This window comes from Larimichthys crocea, chromosome X (assembly GCF_000972845.2).
Source record: "Larimichthys crocea isolate SSNF chromosome X, L_crocea_2.0, whole genome shotgun sequence".
Classification (NCBI taxonomy): Eukaryota; Metazoa; Chordata; class Actinopteri; family Sciaenidae; genus Larimichthys; species Larimichthys crocea.
Window position 1 is genome coordinate 9,723,047 of NC_040020.1, and position 21,658 is coordinate 9,744,704.

The window sequence follows — 21,658 nt, forward strand, 5'->3', positions numbered from 1 at the left end:
CATGCTTGAAACTAGATTATATCGTGCATATGGTGCGGCCAATTTAAAGTTTGCACAAAAGTCTGCTGAGATGCATGGCTAAATCTCAGTTTCCCCAAATGGAAATGTTTAACCCAACGACAGAAATAGATGCTAGATACTGTGACACACACTTATAACGTCACATAAGCAAATCCCTCTGGCTTTCTGCAGGAATACATAAACATTATATTCCACGTGCTGCTAAGAACCTCCTGTTTTCCATTTCGATGACTTTGTACGAACACGAAGTTGCATAGCTTGAAAGAACGGAGGTCTGACAACTGGAGGGGAGGGAGAAAAGAGACAGAAGGCAAGAGAAGATCTCAGCCCTAAAAGAGTCAAAAAGAGAGAGAGAGCTAAACCCACATCCCCTCTGGCTCAGTAATTAAGACTGGGGACAATAAATATGTAATGGGGGCTTTTTCCACCAAGTGCGGCTGCCTCTCCTTCTTGGAGATGGGACCGCAGGGAGACAGGCCCAGGAAGAACGACTAAGTACACTGGCCATTAAAAATGGATGCAAGGAACACCGGCCCTGACTGGCCCCGTCGACCAACCACCCAGAATGTTGTGATGGGGGTGTTGCCGTGGTTACAGGGCTCCCAAATGGTCCTTGGTTGTCAGGGTGAATCAAATCAGACATCCGAGCACCAGGGCCAGCGCTTCCATCCTTCCCAGGCTCGCTGCCGCTGGGGGCACCACAACTCAATGATGTCATTGAGGAAGGAAGTTTGGACCTGCAGTGTGTTTGTGTGTGTGTGGTTTGAAGATGTGAGTGTGTACATAGAAGCCCGAGAGAGAGAGAGAAGCAGCAGAGATGGAGAGACTGACATGATTTCCCAAACAGCCCACCACCCCACTGACAAACGCTCCGGTTGTTTCTATCTGCGCTCCATCTGTCTCAACTGGATCCAGAACAGCAGGGCCGCTTTCTTCAGAACCACGAGTTCAAGACTTCTGTAGCCTTAAACAGATTTGAATCTCTCTGCTTATTGAGTTAAAAATACGTCTTTCACAGTGATTCATGTTGCTGTGAATTAGTTGAGAGGCTATTCAGAGGAACGTGAAAGAGGGAAGAGTGAAGGAAGGATATTTATCAAAGAGCGGCGGTGGAGGAAGTGCTCTGAGCCTTTACTTAAAGCAATAGGAAATCCGCTTATTCATTTTCTGGCGAAGGCATACGCGAGAAAATTGATACCACTCACATTTCCGTCCATTAGACGTAAGGCTACAGTTAGCAGCCGGTTAGCTTTGCTTAGCCTGCCAGCACCTCAAAAGCTCACAGATTTACATGTGATATCTCATTTGTCCTCCGTCACTCAACTGAGCATCTTCTCCTACTCAATCATTTGTCCTCCGTCACTCAACTGAGCATCTTCTCCTACTCAATCCACAAACAGTTCACACACAATATGTGGCATTCACAGCTTTTTAAACCAAGTTCATATATGTAAAAGTCAGTCCTCCCTGACGACTCTTTGGCGAACTGTCCTCCAGAAAACAGACGGTGATGAAATCCACACTGTTACAACGGAAATGTGGGATTAGGTAGTGTATTTGGAAACTGCTATGAGAAATCTTTGAATTCATGTGGAAAAGTTACTCGTCCTCCCTGACGACTCTTTGGTGAACCACCCTCCAAAAACAGCCTCCGTCTGTGAGAGGCAGGTGCTGTTTACCGACGAGTGGAAACCCGTAAAATAAAATCATAGATATCAACATGATGATGTACATTTCTGGTTCTGGGTATTGATGACAACTTCAACTATCTACAATATAAAGCTCAGGCAATATAGGGAAATATGAAACGATTGCTCTGGGCTTCTATGAAGTTTAAAAGGTTAATCCACATAGAAAAGATGTTACTTTCCAAAGTTTCCACTGATTGCATGGCAACTCTTCTGGCATATAACCCCGTGTAATACAGCAAAGAGTTATTTTTAAAGATTTAAATATACCTGCAAATGTCCCTTCAGTCTTTTGAGATGCCGGTGTGATACCTCTGCTAACAACACTCCATCTGCACATGAGTTCTGCTTGCTTTGTCTGTCGTTCACCTGGTACTCACCGGTACTGGGACCTGCCAACTGCTCCCAAACAAACAGGCGGATGAGATGGAAAAGAGCATTCCTGACATTTCCCCGAGATGTTTTGTTTTCTTCCTTTTTACGTAAAAAAAAAAACATGCTGACATTAAATTTAAATTTCGACTACATGTGATGTCGGTTGGACTCACAATGTTGCAGCTAGTCCGGATGTCTAAATGTCTACCTAAGTTCCCTTTGAGACCATAAATACTCAAGTCAAGCACTTCAGAACGACACTAGAATAAACACACGGTGCGTAAAGGGTAAATGGACCTCGTTACATTCCTCCAAGATGAGCCAAAGTGAACTTTAACAAGAGCAAGAGCGGGTGAATAGTGTATGAGGTGCTATGCCATGCATGCATGTATTCATGCAGTATGGGCCATATGTGCAAGGGTTCTCCTTTGTGTGCGTCAGAGTGTGTGTGTTTGATCTGTAGGCCTCAGAGGAGAGAAGCCCTGTATGGTGCTGTATACATTATAATGGCTAGTGACAGCATTGCAGAGCTTGTCTTACAGTATAAGGCTGAGGGGGCCATGGAGAGAATACTGAGGAGGAAAGAGTATACCATGGGGAGCACGCACAAACCACACACACACACACACACACACTGATATGTGACATGCAGTGCACACCAACACGCAGCAGACCCGTGTTCTTAGCCGGTAATAAGAGGAGAACAATCACTACTTCTGTGCTGACAAAGACCGACAGTAATGTTGCACGGGACCTTCGCGTTTGATAAATGGACACATGCCGGAGACAGATGGATGTGGACGAGGCCGCTGTCTGTCAAAGAGCGTCCTCGTTTCGATGTGTCACTGATGCTCCTAATGACGTCATCAATCATGACGCCGCGCCATTTAAAGGGGATTTAGGGGGTCAGGGGTCAGGGGAGGGAAGCCTATAGGGCCGAGCGAGACCGGCACATGCAAAGTAAATACTGTATAAACGCTTTCCACAGAAGGTCAAACAACAGCTTCATCTTTTGACTGCGTGAACTGTGATTCCAGGGTTAAAAAGGGGCTTATAGAGCTGAATCTGAGGATATAACATGATACTCTGGCATCGGGCGTGCTTTCCATGTCACTGCTCGTTTCTTTTTCTTTTTATTTCAGGGTTAGATATGAGGAAAAAACTTCATAACATGCAGCAGCTGCATCCAGATATTTCAGAATGCCATACCTGGAGGCGTGACAGTCAATCTGTTTGACGTGCCGCTCGCGCTCGTACAGGTTCAGGACTCAAACTTCTGCTGTCAGATATGCAGGAGGCTACACTTAAATGCAAACAATGCAAAGCCTCTTACAGTAAGACCTATCCTGTCAATGTAATCTGTTACATGCAGAAGATTAGTGGACCTTCAGAGAGGAATGAATGTATATGTATGTATGGAAAATATATACGGAATAAATGGATGATTTAGCTCGAGCGATGCTATTCTATTGTGTCATTTTAACAGGATTAGAAATACAGTGTAGCTGCGGTTCACCAAAGGTTCATTAAAGCAATATCGCTCCGTTCAAGGTGAATATAATATAAGAAAACAAGGTTCAAGATAGCACTCACAATTCTGATGCAGTCTTTTGATTTTAGCTTCATGAACATGAACACGTCTTTTCCTTCTTCACGATCGAAAATATAGTTTTAAACTTTAGAGCTCAACGAATCAGTTTAACATCAACGTCGAGTTCAGCCAGTTTGCTGCTCAGCATGTCGCTGACAAAGCTGTTCATCGCCGAGCGTGTTGCTCAACGCCAGGAACGTTTGAATATTCTGCACCCGCGAACTGGAAGGTACTACGGAAAGTTATAAAACTCATGATCCGATCTTCTTTTAATCTTTTAAATCCATTTTGAAAGACTTGGAGACAGAATCATCAGGGTGCATCAGGGTCGGTTTTTATTTTGTATCTGTTTTAATGGTTCGTTCTTAGTTTGTGCTGCTGCCTGTCCAGGCCAGGTCTCCCCTGGTTAAATAATAAAACAATGAGTTTCAAAGCATGGTGGTGCCATAAAATCAATGATAAATATCAGCTCTCAAATCAGTATTTAAGAGTCAAAGAGACTTCCCTCTTCACTCCAATCACACCAATTTTTTAAAGCAATTCACTCTTAAAAGCAACGTTAACCAATTCATCCTGAGAACACACAGTGCGTCTCCTTCAAAGACGCTTTTTCTCTTTCTCTTCAAAAGAAACGCCGTCATGCCGCGTTCATATCATCTCCTCCTTTTTTCGCTCTCCTTGAAAGCACGCGCCGATGAAAAATGCTTCTTATATAACAACAACACAAACTTGTGTCGGATAAACACTAATACACAAAGTAAAAAACAAGAGTCATAATCATAAAGGGACATAATGATCTAATCTGTCACTTCCTCAAAGTCTGATAGGCCAATACATCAGCACATGGAAAGTAATCTATCACAGAGCACCGGCAGGTTATGGCAGTGTGCTGATGGATAGGAGCTGTGGATGGAGAGGATGACTGAGTTGCCCTTGTCGGAGTTTATGGAAGGGAGGTGCAGGGGGGGAGAGGAGGAGGAGGAGGAGGAGGAGGAGTGGGTACGCAACGCGACCAAAATGTGTTCTGAACAGACTTGTTTGCCACGCTTTGTCATCGAGGGACATCAAGGAAGTAAACAGCCTGTGTGTGTGTGTGTGTGCACTGTAAAAAAATAATATCAAATAAATGTCAAAGACTATAAATTTACAGAAAGCTTCCAGAGAAACACTGAATTATTACGATCAATACCTTCAGTTAAGTAACAATATTAACAGTTCTACAGAGAAACACTGTTATTTTTTCCGTAAATTAAGTTAAAGTTTGAATGTAAAAGGCACACATTCATGTAAAACTAATAAAATGTATTCTTAAAATTATAAATAAAAAGGTTAAATAGTTAGTATGGACATAAACATTTATACCATAACGTCATTTTACATACATTTATATGTAATTTTAAAAAAACAGAAAAATACTGTATAAATAATATATTAATCTTTCAATAGGAAAAAATAGAGAAGTTTGTCATTAATGGCTTTATACTTAAAATAATGTGTTTGATTGTTAATTTACATCTAATGTCTGTAATTTTACAGAGATCTGTATAAAAAAAACAGAAAACGACTGTAAAAATTCCCTTTTTTTTTTACAGTGTGGCTGTATATGTCACAACATGTAATGAGTGTGTATGTGCACTTAATTATCACCCTGACTGCTCACTAGGGAATAAATATTGCCTATAGGAAAAACAGCGAGGTGCGAGCTCCCGTACAGGCGTACGTATGCGTTGTGGAATCCAAAGCATTTGACCCCAATCTGTGCGTCTGCATTATTTATAGTCTGATGCCAGCTTCCCTTTGTTTGTTTTTCAAAGCTCGTCTGAGGAATCGAAGTGGAGGGGGGAAAAAGAAACGAGAGAGCGAGAGAGATGACAGCGAAATATGGAGGAGTATTCCAGAAAAGAGCACTTTCCTTCAGCGAGCTGTCCCCCACTCCAACCAACCACCACCACCACCACCACCACCACCACCACCTTCTCTTCCCTCTCTATGGGTAAACACAACAAATCACATCAAAAGCATTACGGCTAATTGATCGCTCTGGACCTTCCTAGACTTCTCCCAAAGGGCTTTAAACAGTTTGGAATATATAGTTAGTGCAGACGAGCTGCAGAGCTGTCCTCACACACTGCACCACTGTGCACGCCAATAAATGCATTTTACAGTCCCCTTCTCTTTTTATATCTGGCGTGCACACATCACCACAGCCGCCTCGCCCTCGCCCCCACCCCCCCTTCCTCCTTTTCCCGGGCCTAGCTGGCAGGGCAACAGTGTGTATCCTCAGAGACCCGCTGGGCCAAATCAATGGCAGCCAGCAGCCTTCCACAATGAGCGCCACCATTTTTTACTGGCTGACACCCAGCGCAGCAGAGAAGCAACTAAACAGTCCATGAGGAGAGCGGAGCGGCACGGCTAAGGCTGCTTACAATGAGCACACGCCACGACAGGACAAACACACTGCGCTGAAGCGTGTGTGTGTGTGTGTGTGTGTGTGTGTCTTCAGTGGGCAGCGAGCTTAATGTACGCCGCTCGCGTGGCTGTGTGTGTATGCATGAGTTGGGCAGTCCATTCTGAGGTAAGCGAGCTTATCATAAACTGCCTCACTTGTGTGTGTGTGTGTGTGTGTGTGTGTGTGTGTGTGTGTGACAGAGTGATAGAGTGTGTGTTGCCTCTGTGAGTTGAAGCCAATATGGAGGTTGCCTGTTGAATCCCAATCAGAGCGATGTGGCTTTGCAAATCTCGTTCGAATTATTGTTCTCTTTCATGTGGTCGAGCAGGCGGCGTACTTTAAGCCTGCCTGCAAATACATCGACCCCCACACTCACCCCCACCCCATTATGTGTCGCTGCCGGCACAGTAGACTGGTTTCTAATCGGTGAATCAGCATATCAGCCAAGAAATGTCAGATTACGTTATAATCCTGCGTTTTAGTGCCTTTAACTCTGCACACACACAAACACACACACATATATATGCGTGCATGTGTGTTTTTTTACGCCTATTATGTCTGCCCTTCTCTGAAAAAGGGACACAACCATGCCTACACACACACACACACATGCACACTGGGGAGCACAGACAGTTTTAGGGTCAGGAGGTGACAGAGCTGAGCAGGAGGAAGATCAATCTGTACCGTGACTGAATCCTGAACCCGAGTCGAGTCGCTGGAGAATAAAAAAAGAGGAAGAAAAACAACCGAGCGACAACAACTGAGGGCCAATTAAATTTATATAATTAACTTATTTGATGACCAGAAGCTGCTTAAATAAGCTGTGTGTGTGTGTGTGTGTCTTCTAGAATGTCGCACATAAAAGCACGAATTGGTTATAATACGTTAATTAAATGTTCTGGTGTTTCGGGGTTTTTGAACAGAGGCTGAAAAAAACAAAACTAAAGCTTGGTGCTGATGTAGAGGAATTTGTTTCGTGCCTCCGAAAACAAAAACTTCATTTCTGAAACCTCTGCAGCCACATTTCTTCAATCATGTGTCGTACTTCTAGACTCTGTCCACGATTCGCACTAACGAATCACAAAGAGGACACACACACACAAACACACAAACACTGTCCTCGCCGCTGAGCTACCACATGCAGCACATACCTCTGCGAGAAGCTTAAAGACGGCTCGCATTGAAGGAAAAAATAAATACTCCAACACTTTATTGATGTTCGGTCCGAGACAGGAGCAGAGCCCCGTCTGTAACTCTAGAAGACAACCTTGTTATTTTCAATAAAGCTATTACAGGAGCTTCTTCTGAAAGGCACGGGGAAGGCCGGCCGTTGGTTAGGTGTCTCTTTGCTTTGGCCGGGGCGATTCAGGAGGATGCACGGGGGAAAACGATGCCAATCCCCCCACCAGGGGATGTATTAAATGACGCGTCTAATTTAATATTGCAATATTGAGAGACCTGCTAAGGCACTTCCTGTGTCTAAAGGCCGTCCAGGAATGGAGTAGTTTGGGAATCGCTGAGCAAGGGCTTTGGGATGCATTAGAGAGGAGAGGAAATGGTTTCATGGTGCATGTTTACAAGGTGAAGGATGGGCACGGTGTAATTATGCAAAGCCAGCCTGGTTTGATGTTTTTATCTAATGCAGTGGCATGTCTTATGATATTAGCATTCCTATTATGTGTATTGTACTCACTGACTGTGACACCGTATCGCATTACGACAGAGTTTCCCCACAAGCGCGAACAAGGTTTTTTTTTTACGACTACATGTTTTCCAGGAGACGTGAACGTGTGCAGGCCTGCTCCGTGTTCAACATACATGCAATATACTCTGCTCGTCTTTCACGTGCGCGCGCCGACACATGCGCTCACAATCAAACAAATGAAATAATGCGTAACACTGAATCCAGCAGATAGAGGAGGACATTTCAGGTCAGGGTTGTAAATCTGCATTCAAGCCTGTGGCGTCTTGTCTTCTGAGGACAGAGCATGTCTAGTAATTTCAAATGTTTGGTGCTTGTAAAGAGATTATTCATCCCCATGCATGCGCACACACACACACTCACACACACACACACACACACGGCCCACATGGCACCAATACTCACATCCTGTAAAGCTTTATACCTCATCGGAGATCTTTACTGTAATCGTTACACACAAAGAGCCCTTACACAATCAAGAGTAACAGTAAAGGCTGAGGAAACACACACTCTCACACACACACACATAATTTAATCCCAGGTGCCTTAGGGAGTCGGAAGGGAAACAGGGAGGCAGAACATAATTCCTGAACACGAACATCAAGAAATGGGATTTGTGTTGGACTCTCAGCCACCTCCCCTCCTCCCCGAGAGAGAAGGGAAACAACGACAGGATGACGGATAAACACGGGGACAAAAGGAAGAAAGCTCCGCTCCACAGACTTATCCTGATTCAATTGGATAAAACAAGCAAAAAAAAAATAGACAATCAAAGTCATTAATTAGAAATCTACAGACAAACAGTGGCGAGGGCTAATCCTTGAGAGAGAGAGAGAGACTAATAGAATTAATGTGCGACGGGTGATTGGTGGGAGCCATTTTAAAGGCGCCCAGTCGCTGCTTTGGCCCCGTCGCCTGTGAATGGAGAGGTTGTGAGATCCGAGCCAAGGACTGCGGCTCTGCCATGGCAGGAACAGCGAAGGTAAAGTCTCCCGCAGAGGATACTGAGCAAACACTCCCCGCTCGTATAATGAACTGGAAAATTCCTCAGCCTGAAGTATTAATCCGTGAAAAAGAAAAGTTCATATAAACGTTTGTTCTGCTGCTCGATCACTGAACACAATAGTGATTTACGCTTCACTTGAAGGCCTTTTACGTTTATTGTTCTTAACACCTGGAGGTGGTTAGATCTTTACCAAGGAACAGGAAAGAGCTGAGCGTGAGCGGCGACAGCGCCACCTACAGAAAGTTCTTTAAAGAGCCGCCCACGCCGTTTCACTGACGCGTGGGAAAACACCACAGCCGAGACCGATTAGAGCCGAAAAACCTGTGGCCAGAAGCAAAAAAACAAAGATTTGGATGTCGGGCCAGCTGAAGTGAATAATGCTACATATTCTGTCATATCAGAAAACTGGAGCAAACACATCTTTGGATCTGCAACCAGACATCACATGAGTTTTACGGCTGTGTCGATCGGGAGAGCGATTAAAGGAGGGGAATAATAAGACAGAGCGCAAACATGTGTCACACAGGCGCCACCGTATAGAGGAGAGAGGACAAGATAAGAGAGGATATAAGAGAGAAAGAGAGAGGGGGCCGAGAGCCAAAACCAAAGGAAAATGAATAAGTTATTAAACAAATAAATCGCCTCAGAAAATGGAGAGGACAGAGGGCGTAGGACAGAGCGGGCCATAGGAGAGCGGCTGTAAACAGCAGCAAATCCTCTGGCAGAGAGAAAGAAGTGATGTGGAAGTCCTGCAGCCGTGCCACTAAGCCCCCGCTGCAGATTAAACTGTATAGTAGAGTAAGGAGGGGTGGGAAGGCGACGAGAGGAGAGGGAGAGATAGAAGAAGAGAGAGAAAAGAGAGCGCTGCAGAGGGAAAATAAGGCTTTGCGGTCTGGCACCAGTTCGCTATGTCAAACCATCATGCGTGCCACGGGGGATAGAGGACGAGGGGAGAGGGAGTGTTGCATGGGTGAGAAAGAGGCAGGGGAGAAAGGCAATAATTGAGGAGGAGGACAGGAGGGAACGGGGAAAAGACAAAGCCATTAAATGTGAGGAAGGAACGGAGAGTAAGGAAAGGAAAGGAGGAGGGAAAACACTTCAGCCTTGAACTTCGGCTCGGATTGTGTGTCTGTCTGTGTGTGTGTAAGCGCGGTTGGAAAAAATGGCATTGTTGTGGTTGAGCCTGGCTCCTTCAGTGTCTCCCTCTGATTGGAACATGAGGGGAGGGAGGTGAGGCGGGAGCAAAGGGGGGGAGGCGGGGGTCACCCCAAACCACAAACATCCATCTCTGTCGCTGTCTCTCTCTCTCTATTTATCTCTTGAATCCCTCTATTTCTGTCTGTTCCTCATTACACACACACCCGGTATCTTATGCCTCTGCTTCTGAAGCCATTCACACAGCACATGTAATAAATATGGAAATCTGATGCCGGAGCGTCTCTCCGTTATGGAATAGTAAGCAGAGCAAAAAATGTTTGCTGTGCCACGTAAAAAAACAAAAAAAGAAGAAGAAGAGAGGAAACAACTGAGCGATTTTGTAGTGAGAGCCGGATGAAGAAGAAGAAGAAGAAGAAGATGTGAGAGCTGCAGGAGTGGAGAACAGATGAAGTGAGGAAAGTCTGAAGCTAAATTTTTAATATCTCGCCATATGCTGCTCTCCACAGGTAAAGACATCTCTGCTATTAATTATCAATCCGCGGCCTGTATGTGGGTGTGATGGCGTGATGGAGCACAGTGACGAACGGGAGGAGAAAGTGATAAGAAGGAGTGACGCGGACAAACGGATCAAACAGAGGGATGGCAGGAACAACATGCCATCGATCCGAGGCTTAGATGTTGGAGAAGTACGGCCGACGGAGAAAAAAGACGGAGGGAGGCCGAGACGAGGGCGAAACCGACAGACAGATGATAGGGAGAGCTGAGATGGATTGGAAGCTGTCCCCTCCGACTACCAGGTAAATCAATAGCGCGGCTGTGCCTCCTCCTCCTCCTCCTCCTCCTCCTCCTCCGCTTCTCTCGTCTCCACATCCCATCACTTCTTTCGCGAGCGGCGACGCAGCTGGATGCTGGCTAACTGTAGCTGAGGCAGGAGCCTCCCCGCCTGCCCACTCTGACTGCTACAGTCTGTTTTCTGTCTCTCAGAATAGCCTCTTTACATACTGTATGCAGTTTGATTCTTTGAGAAGCTGCCCTTAAAAAAACAACAAGTGACTCACAGAATAAATGTAGATGATTTGTTTTGTTTCCTCTGAATGATCAGGCGAGAAATAAGCCAAACTTCTGACTACAAGAAAACAAAAGAGCTTTCCAAACTTCTGTTCTCGTCTCTATAATCTTGTGTTGTTTCTCTTTTCTTGGCCGAGCTCTTTGTTTGTAGCAGGGACAAGTTGACCCGAGCAGGCATCCTTTCCTGGTTTAGACTGCGCTGGCCTGGTCTGTGGGAACCAAAAGGCGCAGTCACTATAATTACCAACCGAACTCATAACATCCCTGACCTGAAAGTCACCTCTCCTGACCTGACCCAGCCCTCTGGGGGCAAAGCCATCGGACATTTTTTACGACGTACATGCGCAGGCACACGGAAATGCGCTGACAAACGTGTAAAATTCACACACACACACACACACACACAGCTGGCTCTGCAGACACTGGCATCCATCACATCTTGTGAAACTTAATCTCTCTGAGAGGAGGAACAGCTGCAGTGGCATGCATGTACACACACACACACACACACACACACACACACACACACGCAGTGGAAGATCAGTTGGGGTAAAAGCACTTGTTCATCCATAGTTTGGCATGTGACAAGTCACCTCTGACCTCAGAGTAGCGGGCTGCGGCTGTAAAGCAGGTTGGAGTTCACTTGTCTAATGTGTCCAAACACATCTGACAGTCCAGCAGAAGGAGCCGTCATGGTATTTTAAAAAAAAACTGACCTCTGCAGGTGAATTTCCAAAACATCAAGTAGGTATTTTTAGAAGATAATTACTTAATTTCACCGTGCCTCACTATAAAAAAAGCAGCATAACTTCATCTTCAGTTGAATTATTGAAGTAAATATCACAATCTGGAGACAGAACACGACATACAGCTTCACACTTAACACTTAATATGGAAACTCTGCATGAACTCTATATGTAACCAATGAAGGAGCTCTCTCACTCATATATACACACACACACACACACAGTATATGCACCTCTTTCTCACATACTCAGACATAATTGCTGTAAAAGTACTCGCATGATTGATTTGTAAGCTAGTGAGGTCTGTAATGCTGCCATAGACAGTGTTGGAGGAAGACTGCTGACTACTGCCGAACCCACACACACACACACACACACACACACACACACACACACACAGCCATCAGCACATTGCACATTACAGACACTGAGTTGTGGCATGAAGAGGAATATAAATGCATCCGAATCGCGAGCACAAACAGGCTTGAATGCAATCATCACATCTCACAGGTGAGAGGGTAGGCTTGCTAAATTTGGCATCGCCTACCGTGGCCGCGTGGAAATCAACTGTAATCATGAACGTCTATTTCCAATAACCTCTTTCTAAATGTGTGTCCAAATGGATTAGATACAGGCAGCCAGAGTGCAAAATCCACAGACAGGAATTCACCCATATAATCCACTGTGGCCTATTTGAGTCTAAAGTGTTCATGCAGTTTTGCATAAATTCACAGGCAGCCCACTCAAAGCAGGTTCAACTGACTGACTTGCCATTAAAAACAAATCCTTCCTCCCTCCCTCTCTCTTTTTTTTCTTCTTGTGCCTGCACACGCCATCGCCATCAAACGTCCACACGGAGCCTGACGTGTGCCGGTGGGCATCGGTTCAGTCGTGAGAAAATACCTCTGAGCATGTTTCTTTTCCTTTTTGGATGGGAGGGGAAGGGGAAGGGGAAGGAGGGGAGGCTGAGCACCAAAAACCCCAGGCAGGGCACCAGCCTCAGTGAAAAAGCCAAGCAGTTTTACAGCCTCCTTAATCTCTCATCAGCATTAAAAAACTCATTTCAAGAGGAGCCCTGTGGCAAAAAAAAAGAACTGTAATAATCTCACAGCACGTCTGACGAGGATGCAACGCAACAACCAGCACAGAACTGTATTTAATGTACATTAATATGAGAGCATGGAGGAAATGAAGAAGCCGACAGCTCATTGAAGGCATGGCACATAATAACAAACCATTGATTATGATGATGAATATGAACTCAGAGAAATCCACCTGAGACACAGATAAAACAACTAATGGACAGACCTGAGGTGTCAGTCTTATGTATGTTTGAGGTCTGACAGCCCTACACACACACACACACACACACACACACACGCATCTGAACGGCAGATGTGTTCAGATGCGTTATCATAAGAAGTTAACGCTCTGTCCACGCTGACAGACAAACTACAGGCGGAGATGACACTCACCATATCAGCATCCTGCCGGAAAATAACTCGCAGTCTGAACAGATTCAAGCTCTCTCTCTCTTTCTTTCTTTCTCTCTCTCTCCGTTCGTCGTCTTGACCGTGTTAACATCCACCGTGGCTGCAGCCGCTCTGCCCAAATGATCCAGCACCGTGCGTCTGTTTCCCTCCCTCCCTCTCTCTCTCTCTCTTTCTCTCCCTCCCTCCCTCTCTCTCTCTCTCGCTTTCTCTCTCTCTCTCTCGCTCCAATAATTTCCTCTCTACCCGGTGAGTATACGACTCGGTGAGGCAGCTGTTAAGTCTCTCCGGTATGGTGGCTGGAGGAGTGAAGTTGGGGCAGATTTAAAGCTGCAGACCGACGCGCGTAACGCCTGCGACGGTATTATGGAGAGTGCGTAATGTGTGTGTGCATGCGTCTGTGTGTCTGTGTGTGTGTGTGTGTGTGTGTGTGTGCGTGTGTCTGTGTGTGTGTGTGTAGCCCTGCTTTTCCTTTGTCAACACTCCCTCGCCCGGTAAGAAATAAAATCGTCCCAGGCAGACAGAGCAGAGCTGAGGATGGTGGATGGATCGATAGTGGATCGATCCTGAGCCGTTTGGTCACATGATATGTTCAGCTTTGAATATGATATGAAGTGTAGCTTAAAGACAATCCCCCGTGGACAAAAGTGCAGCAGCTTGTGTGAGAAAGTGAACTAATGACTCACTCCACTGGCAATATTTTCCCCTCAATTATTTTGCTGAACTCAATTCCAGATGAAATCTCTGCTGAGTTTCCTCCAGCAGACTCTCTGGGATAATGTTTGGGGGCTGTTTTTTTTTTTTTTGGAGATTAGAAAACAGGGCACAGGCACAATTTCTCCATGGAGACAAGTGGAGTTGGATCTTATCTCCTGTGAGGAGCAGCTCTCTGATAAACTCTCCGATATCGCCTTGGACATTTCATGTTATGTAGGACAGCCGGCGCTTTCCAAATCGTAATCAGGAGGAAATCCATGGGGTGATTTTAAAAAGGGATTCGCAGAAAAAGAAGCATTTAACTACTTTTTTTTCTGCAGAGCTGATGTGATAGCTGACAGTTTAATCTGCTGTGAAATAACTCCAATAACTCCAAACATTCTTGGATTATTCATGAAGAAATCATTCCACCGCTCTGAAATCAAACACTTTTATGGACTGGCGGGATGCTCGCTACCTTACTGTGAATGTGAAGAAAACTGAGGAGCTGCTGTTCAATCCAAAGTCAACAGTGCACAGTCCAGCAATCATTCACAATGTACCTATAGATCACCTCTTATTATCTCAGAGTATAAATGTCTGACATTTAATGTGAATCTAAGTGTGTTTTTGGCCTGCATGTACGATCCATGTTTTATGTCTGTCTGATGCAGCAGCTTGGAGCCAGAAACTGATTTCCCTAAAGTATATTTTATCTTATCTTATCTTTAAGTGATAGTTTCTCTCATGAACTATCAGAGTTTAACTCCTGTTGATGCTACACTGACTTCGTACGTCTGTTCTCACACTATGTAACTTTGGGCTCCGGGTCGGGAGAAGTACGTAACGCTTTACGGCACTAAGTCACAGCAGCAACTATTTCACTGATTCTGGTGAAACTGGATCATATTTTATGGAGGAAATGTTTTCTGGTTTTCCCTCTGATGTCCTCCGGCTGCTCCGCCTCAACTCTCTGTGATTTACAGAGTTTATGATGGACAGTGAAGTAAACTGTAGCTGCTGTTAGCCCAGTTTGTTAGCTGGGCTGTGAGCTCAGAGCACTGGGGGGAGTGTTTGTGTTTGTACCGCAGACGTTTTGGACCACCAGGAAGAAGAAGGAGGAGGTTTACAACCCTGCAGCCTCTACGAACATGATGGCAGAGGAGAAGATACTGAAGAGGACGTTGATGGAGCAGCAAGAGTAAATGTGGGACTGACTTTTAGTGGTTGGTGAGAGCTTGGTGAAATAAAAGGCTGAAAGACAGACGCCGAGCTGGGCTGACTGCTGCTGGACTAGTCAGTGATATCAGCTGCTGTTAGTGACCTGGTTGATGTTTGACTCACTATAAGTAATGTAATCAGAACAAATACTCGAGTACAGCTGGACATATTTACCACAAGTGGTGTTACACTCTGAAGCTGGAGGCAACAAATCACAAAAATAACAATTTGAATGAAGTGAAGTGTAGCTCTGCTTCATGAGTTTGGTTGAAACTCGATGCAGCACTATCTGTCGACATCTTCCTCGCGTGCATCACCACATTGTAATTAAACGCTCTAATAAAGGTTTCTTCTATCTAATGAATGAGCTTGTAGTGACAGCACAGGAAGCTCGATACGCCGCAGCAGTTCGTACTTTCATTCATGTCATGAGCTGCAGCAGATATGATGCACGTTGTGTAAAATTCTGTGTGTCTGTATGATTTTGTAAATGAACTTTTAAGAGTGTCGGGACTGTGTGATGACAAAGAGACAGGAATACACACACACACACACACACACACAAACCTGCACACAAACTTATCTGGGTGTGTTGACCTAGAACACCAAACACAATCAGTGCTGTAGCAGATTCCCATCAGTGTAATGTAAATGAGATGGAGGAGCGTAAACATGCTTTTCTTGCACACACACACACCACAGACAGTGTGTGCACACACTCTTTAAAGATAATAACACACACATAGAGCTGCAGTGACAATACAAAGATCGTACACGTTTAAAATGGTGTTGCATGTGATGTTTTTGTTTTGTTGCTTCACACGTATCTACAGCTCTATCCAGCAGCTCTTGATTAAATATTCGAGTGATCCTCTGCTAAATATGTATGGATACACGGGTTCAATATTCAGCGCGTGTGTACGCATGGATGCTTTCTGTATGTGAACTGTCCGCACACATGTTCTCTATGGCTCGCACATTCCCCTGCAGGCACACTGTGCAGACTGTCAACCAACTCATTTATCAGTTTCCAATGTTTTTTTTTTTAAGCCATGCATGAACTCTCTGTATCTACGGTCACTAAGCGAGCTCAACACACCCGTGTTCTCCGCGACACAAATTTGGACGAGTGACAAACTTCATTTTATTGGAGATGTCGTCTGCATCAGGGTCAGCGAGCGGGCTTAATAAAATACTCGAGGCTGTTATGCTGCAGCATGGGGACTTTTTTTTTTTTAACAATTTAGAGTACATGCTGGTCATAGAAGATGTCCTGCTCACTTATAGTTTTAATCCTGTGATCCGGACATAATAAGTCCTATGCTCTTACATGTCACAGCTCCGGCGATACGCCGGCTTTGAATGTTCTGATGTTCTAAAAATAGAACCAGTAGGACTGATAAAACACGTCCATCATTTCTTTGATTTTATGGTGGGAATAATTCATTAATCTTTCAACTTCCAATGTGCGACTGAACCAACAGCTTCATCAAAGATGCTCCTTCGGACGACGATTGGATCGAAATGTCGCTCATCAGTTAACTTCAATGGGAACATTGTGACCTATAAAAAAGAATCCCAGCTTTCTTCATTATAAACAGTTTAGAAATGATCCTAGAAAAACTCCACTTCAGTGTGACGGAGGCAGTGGAAGCGCTGTTGGACATTTTACTAGGTCATGTACAATAAGGGCTTGTGTATCTGCCGAACAGACAAAAACTTTGTTGGAACAAGAGACTAATGAGGCACTGGAGACATTGTATCTTACTGTATATCTTCTACTGACCACAGTCAAAATGACCTGTCCCACAGCTGATGATTTGACTCATTATAAAAGGGGAAAAGAAACACACACACACACACACATGTACAACCAATAACAATAATGATGGCTCCATTCCATTCAGATGTGAGTCAGCAACGCACAGTGCAAGAGCCGTGAAACTGGAACACCAACAGGAAACAACCATCATTAATATTATTGCTTACACCTCGGATGAGTCAAAGATGCATGACGGGAGTTTGGTGTGTTTCTTTACAAATATGGTCATTACGGAAAGAAATTTTCAAAAAAAAAGGAAGAATTTCAAGGTTTTAAAAAATAATCATTTCTATTATTTTATTTCTACTGCAATGCTATTTTATTAACAAAACAGATTCAGCTATTATTCAGAGAAACAAGAGGACCTTCAATGCAGCAAATCTCATTAAAAGTTTTTCTTTTTAGAGTAAGTTTTTTTTCCCTTTAAGAGTAGAAAATCATTTCGTGACATCTTTCTAGTTTTTGTCACAGTTTTGTTTGCTTCCTCCAAAAATAAATTGCTAGTTTCATCTGTCCAAAGAGGAAAGAAAGAATCTTTTTCTGTCCTGCCAATACAGGAAACCAAAAGAATTCTCTTATTATAATCTTAACTCACTGTGTGAATATAACTTCTGAAGATGAATACTTTCAGGACAACTTTCACTGTTTAGTGACAATTATTCAATTGACTAACCAAAAATGACAATAAACTTTGCAGCTCCAAACAATGTTATTGTGTCAAATTTTAGTTGTCTATTCTTAAATAAATGACACAACTAAATACACAAGAGCAAACCTCAATCACTCCTCTGACCGTCAGCCATCCCTGACCTGTTCCTAACCACGCCTCACACAAACAAAGTTCTTTACCTTCCCAAAAGAACAAAGGACGGCATAAGAAGAGATACACGTTTGTCTGCAGAGGAGATGAAAATGAAAATGTGTGTCTGTGGCAAACACCTCACCACAGGTTAGTAAGTAAGTGACTGAAACTCAGCTGACCTACGTTCTAATAACGAACCATGTAAACCCGCAAATTAACGTAGGAAATGGAGCTAAAACCGACCTGGTTTATACTTCTAAGCACAAACAGATGTCAGAATAGAGACAGCGGTTCCAGAGACTGATCAAGCCTATCTCCTCGATTGCTTATTGTTGTTGACTGGCCAGAGGATTTGGGCTCCAAATAGCAAAAAGCAGAACAAAGATGCTTAATGCAGCACATCATAGGGTCGCGTCTTTTGGTCAGTAGACAGCATAGTTATGTTTCGTTGTATAGGTTTGTCTGATGGCCATAACATAACAATTTTTGGCTTATATGACCCCCTGTTTATGGCATATATACGGATAACAAGTGGAAAATTAATTAATACATTTTCAAAAAAGTTTAAAAACACGGAGAGACTCAGCGGGTTCTTGTTACATCACCTTGAAAGTTCAACTCATGACTCGGCGCAGAGCGGCGGCCCATTAAAGCCATGACATTTCAATAATTGCCTCTAATCTCAGCATCATAGAGAGGCACAGTGCCACCCACTTACACCACACACACACACACACACACACACACTCACCTTAATCATGACGCTTAATGATTAATGGCACACACATACTTGACCCCCTCCCTCCCGGTGACACCTGACCTCACCAACATGTACTCATACGTACACAGAAAAACATTCCTCCAGCTCCGAAGATTGATTACTTTCTGATGGACACACACATCCTTTCTCTCAGCGTGTATGGATGCGACACACACACACACATGCACGTGCACACACACACACCACATCATTATCCCTTCCTTCCTTTAGGCACTGACTTGCCGTTTTGCCAGTTCTCCGGTCATTTGTTTCCATCCTCAGACATGTGAGGCTGCAGTGGCCTGCTAACCATTAGCGGCTTGGCTGGTATTAAATATGGCACCTTCCCTAGTTGCACCTGGACAATTACAACCATAATTTCATAGAGACAGACACTAATGCAGCTAACAAGGAGAGCGCAGTTGGAGGGATGTAAAGGGAGAGGCGGCTGGTTGGTCTCTAATACCTACATGAAAGCCACATCCTTATCTATAATCAAATATCTGGATTACACTACAAGGATAAGCAAGGATGACAGCGTTTCTTTTATGTTCCAATTCGCTGCACACATAACCTTCCTTTTATGATTTGGTTACCATTCAGGTGCTAAAGCCGCCGATTGAATCTTTTCGACTCCCGTTGTAAACATGTTGATTTGTCGCAGACAATAGGAATCGTCTCCTGGCTTATCTGTGGAGAGAGAAACGTAATTCTGGAGCCTTTTCAGAGCCGTAAATTGATCAATTTACCGTAGCCAGAGGTGAAACATGTTTCTATCTACATGTGAAAAAAGAGAAAAATCTCCATAGCTTGAATTGCTTTTTTTTTTTCTCACACTCACAATACAGATGAGCTCAGCTGGGCTGAATTATATATTATAGGCTCAGAATGTTAAGCAGCATTACAAAGAAACACTCAGGGAACATGCTGTGATATGCACTTTAATCACACACAGAGACAGATACGCCGTGTTCCACAAAAGGCTGAAGTGTGTGTGTGTGTGTGTGTGCATGTGTTTGTGTTTGCGTGTGCAGTCAGAAAGAGTAAAAATGAGGGAGTGACAGGAAGAAAGAAAAAAAAAAAAAAGAAGAACCCGAGAGCGAGCAGCAAGCAGTCCTAAAGAAGCTTTTATTGAACACTAAGAAGGGAGTATAGAATGATGAACATCCAGCCTGCTCTTTTCACATCGAGGAAATTGCATTTGGGAATATTGAGCTGGCTGGTATGATGAAGTACACAGCCCCTCCTCCACACATGCACGCCAACGTGCACTTTGTGTTTTTTTATGGCAGCGCGTATTAGCGGATACAGAAAATATCATATTTACAGAGTCGGAGCTGCACGCACGAATCACGCGCACACACGCTGGATCTCATTTAGTCTGTGTGCACGGGCTGGATGAGCACTCCCTGCTATTGAAAGAGCGGAAATGAGAATCAGTGCAAACAGGGAGAGAGAAAGAGAGAGAGAGAGGGGGGACAAGAGCAAGAGAAGAGGAAGTGGCTGAGAAAGAGAAGCAGAATACAGAAGAATAAATGAGTGAATGATAAAGAGGAAGAAGAAATAAAGCAAAGAGAGAGAGAGAGTGTTTGTAAAAGAGAGGGAGGCATCCTCCACTTCCAGCTCCACTGAGGCTAGTTATTTTACAATCCAGCACATCAGGATTATTTTTTTTCCCAGAGAATAAAAAATGTAGAAGGATTAGTTTGGAGTCAACAGGTTTTGGACAGACCATCAAGCAGAATGAGTGACAAACGACAAGCCGAGCAGCTATCGCATTAGTGAAGAACGTCGAGGCTGCATTCATCCTCCAGGCAGGTGCACAAACCCCGAGCACGTCAAACGAGAAGTCATTTGTATAAAACTGAGCTCGTACCTGTGTACAGATGTCGGGGAGATTGCGTGGCACAAGTAAAGAGGTGCTAGATATTCATCATCTCCATGCACATGCAGCAATGCACAGTTCAATAGCGTATTTATGTTTACATGAGTGCAACAACGGCAGGGATAGAAACCACAAAGAGAGCTGTCAGTTACATACTGTAACGGTGCACGCTTGACTAGCAATTACTTCCATACACGGAGCACCAAAGGCAGACGGCGAAATAAAACACAATCAGTGCATCGCACACGTTCGGATACTCGAACACTCGCACGCACGCACGCACGCGAACGCACTCACGCGAGCGCACACGGGTCACGGAGAAGTGGCTGTCATTGTGATTGGTTCCTGCTGCCGAGGGCGAACCCACAATAGCCAATTATCTGTCATTATACACCACAGCAGCTCTTGCGGTTTGGATGCCTCTGCATGTGTCTGTGTGTGCATGTGTGTGTATGCATGTGTATGTGTGTGTGTGTGTGTGTGTGTCATAGTGGGGAGAGAGAGATTGGCAAATTGCTAGTTATAGATTTCAGCGTGCTGAAAAAAAGAGGAGGGAGTGAGGGAGTGAGAGGGGAGAGGAGGCCAGGCAGAAATATGCAGAGTGAATATTAAAGGAAACAATGGAAAGATTGATGATTATATTTCACGGTTGTAGAGAAGATGGGATCAGAGGGAGCCGCAGACCTCCAGTGAGCTGCGAGCTGATGACAGATGTCTGGTGACCAAGACATGCCTGATGCAGCGAGGCCCCCAAATGTAGACGGCCACAGACTGAGTGGACTGACGAGTGCTTCGTCGTGTATGAGCAGCATGTGGCCGAGCTGTGACCAGCATGTGGCCCGATTCTTGTGAAAGACAATATGACAACGTCTGGTGTAACACAATCACTTTTAGCGTTTTCATCCCCCGAGAAGAGACGAGCACTCACGACATCCGACTCACAGCAGCGCATTGCTTTCAGCGACCAGAGCAATTTGTTCAAATTAACAAGGTGGGTGGTGGAGAGGTGAACCGCTCCCTCTCATTTTCTCATAATGAGTGTGTGTGTGTGTGTGTGTGTGTGCACGTGCTCGCCGCATTCAGCTTTTATGATATGGGTTACGGTTAGTTAGAAAGTCTTCCAGCCGTTATGGATGTTAATACGACCACGGCGACGGCAGAAAGCTCCTCCGACAATT

General features: G+C 44.5%; 1 protein-coding gene across 13 annotated transcripts in view; it reads right to left on the reverse strand.

Moving 5' to 3' along the window:
- Window positions 1–21,658, reverse strand: part of ptprdb (protein tyrosine phosphatase receptor type Db) — a 109,213-nt gene that overhangs the window by 77,919 nt on the left and 9,636 nt on the right. Inside the window, exon 1 of one of the 13 annotated variants that reach the window (XM_027283018.1) lies at window positions 13,280–13,459. The exons of the other annotated variants lie outside the window; for them this stretch is intronic. The gene's annotated coding sequence lies outside the window, so the exon portion shown is untranslated. Of the gene's footprint in view, window positions 1–13,279; window positions 13,460–21,658 lie in introns of those variants that run through there. 13 annotated transcript variants of the gene reach the window in all.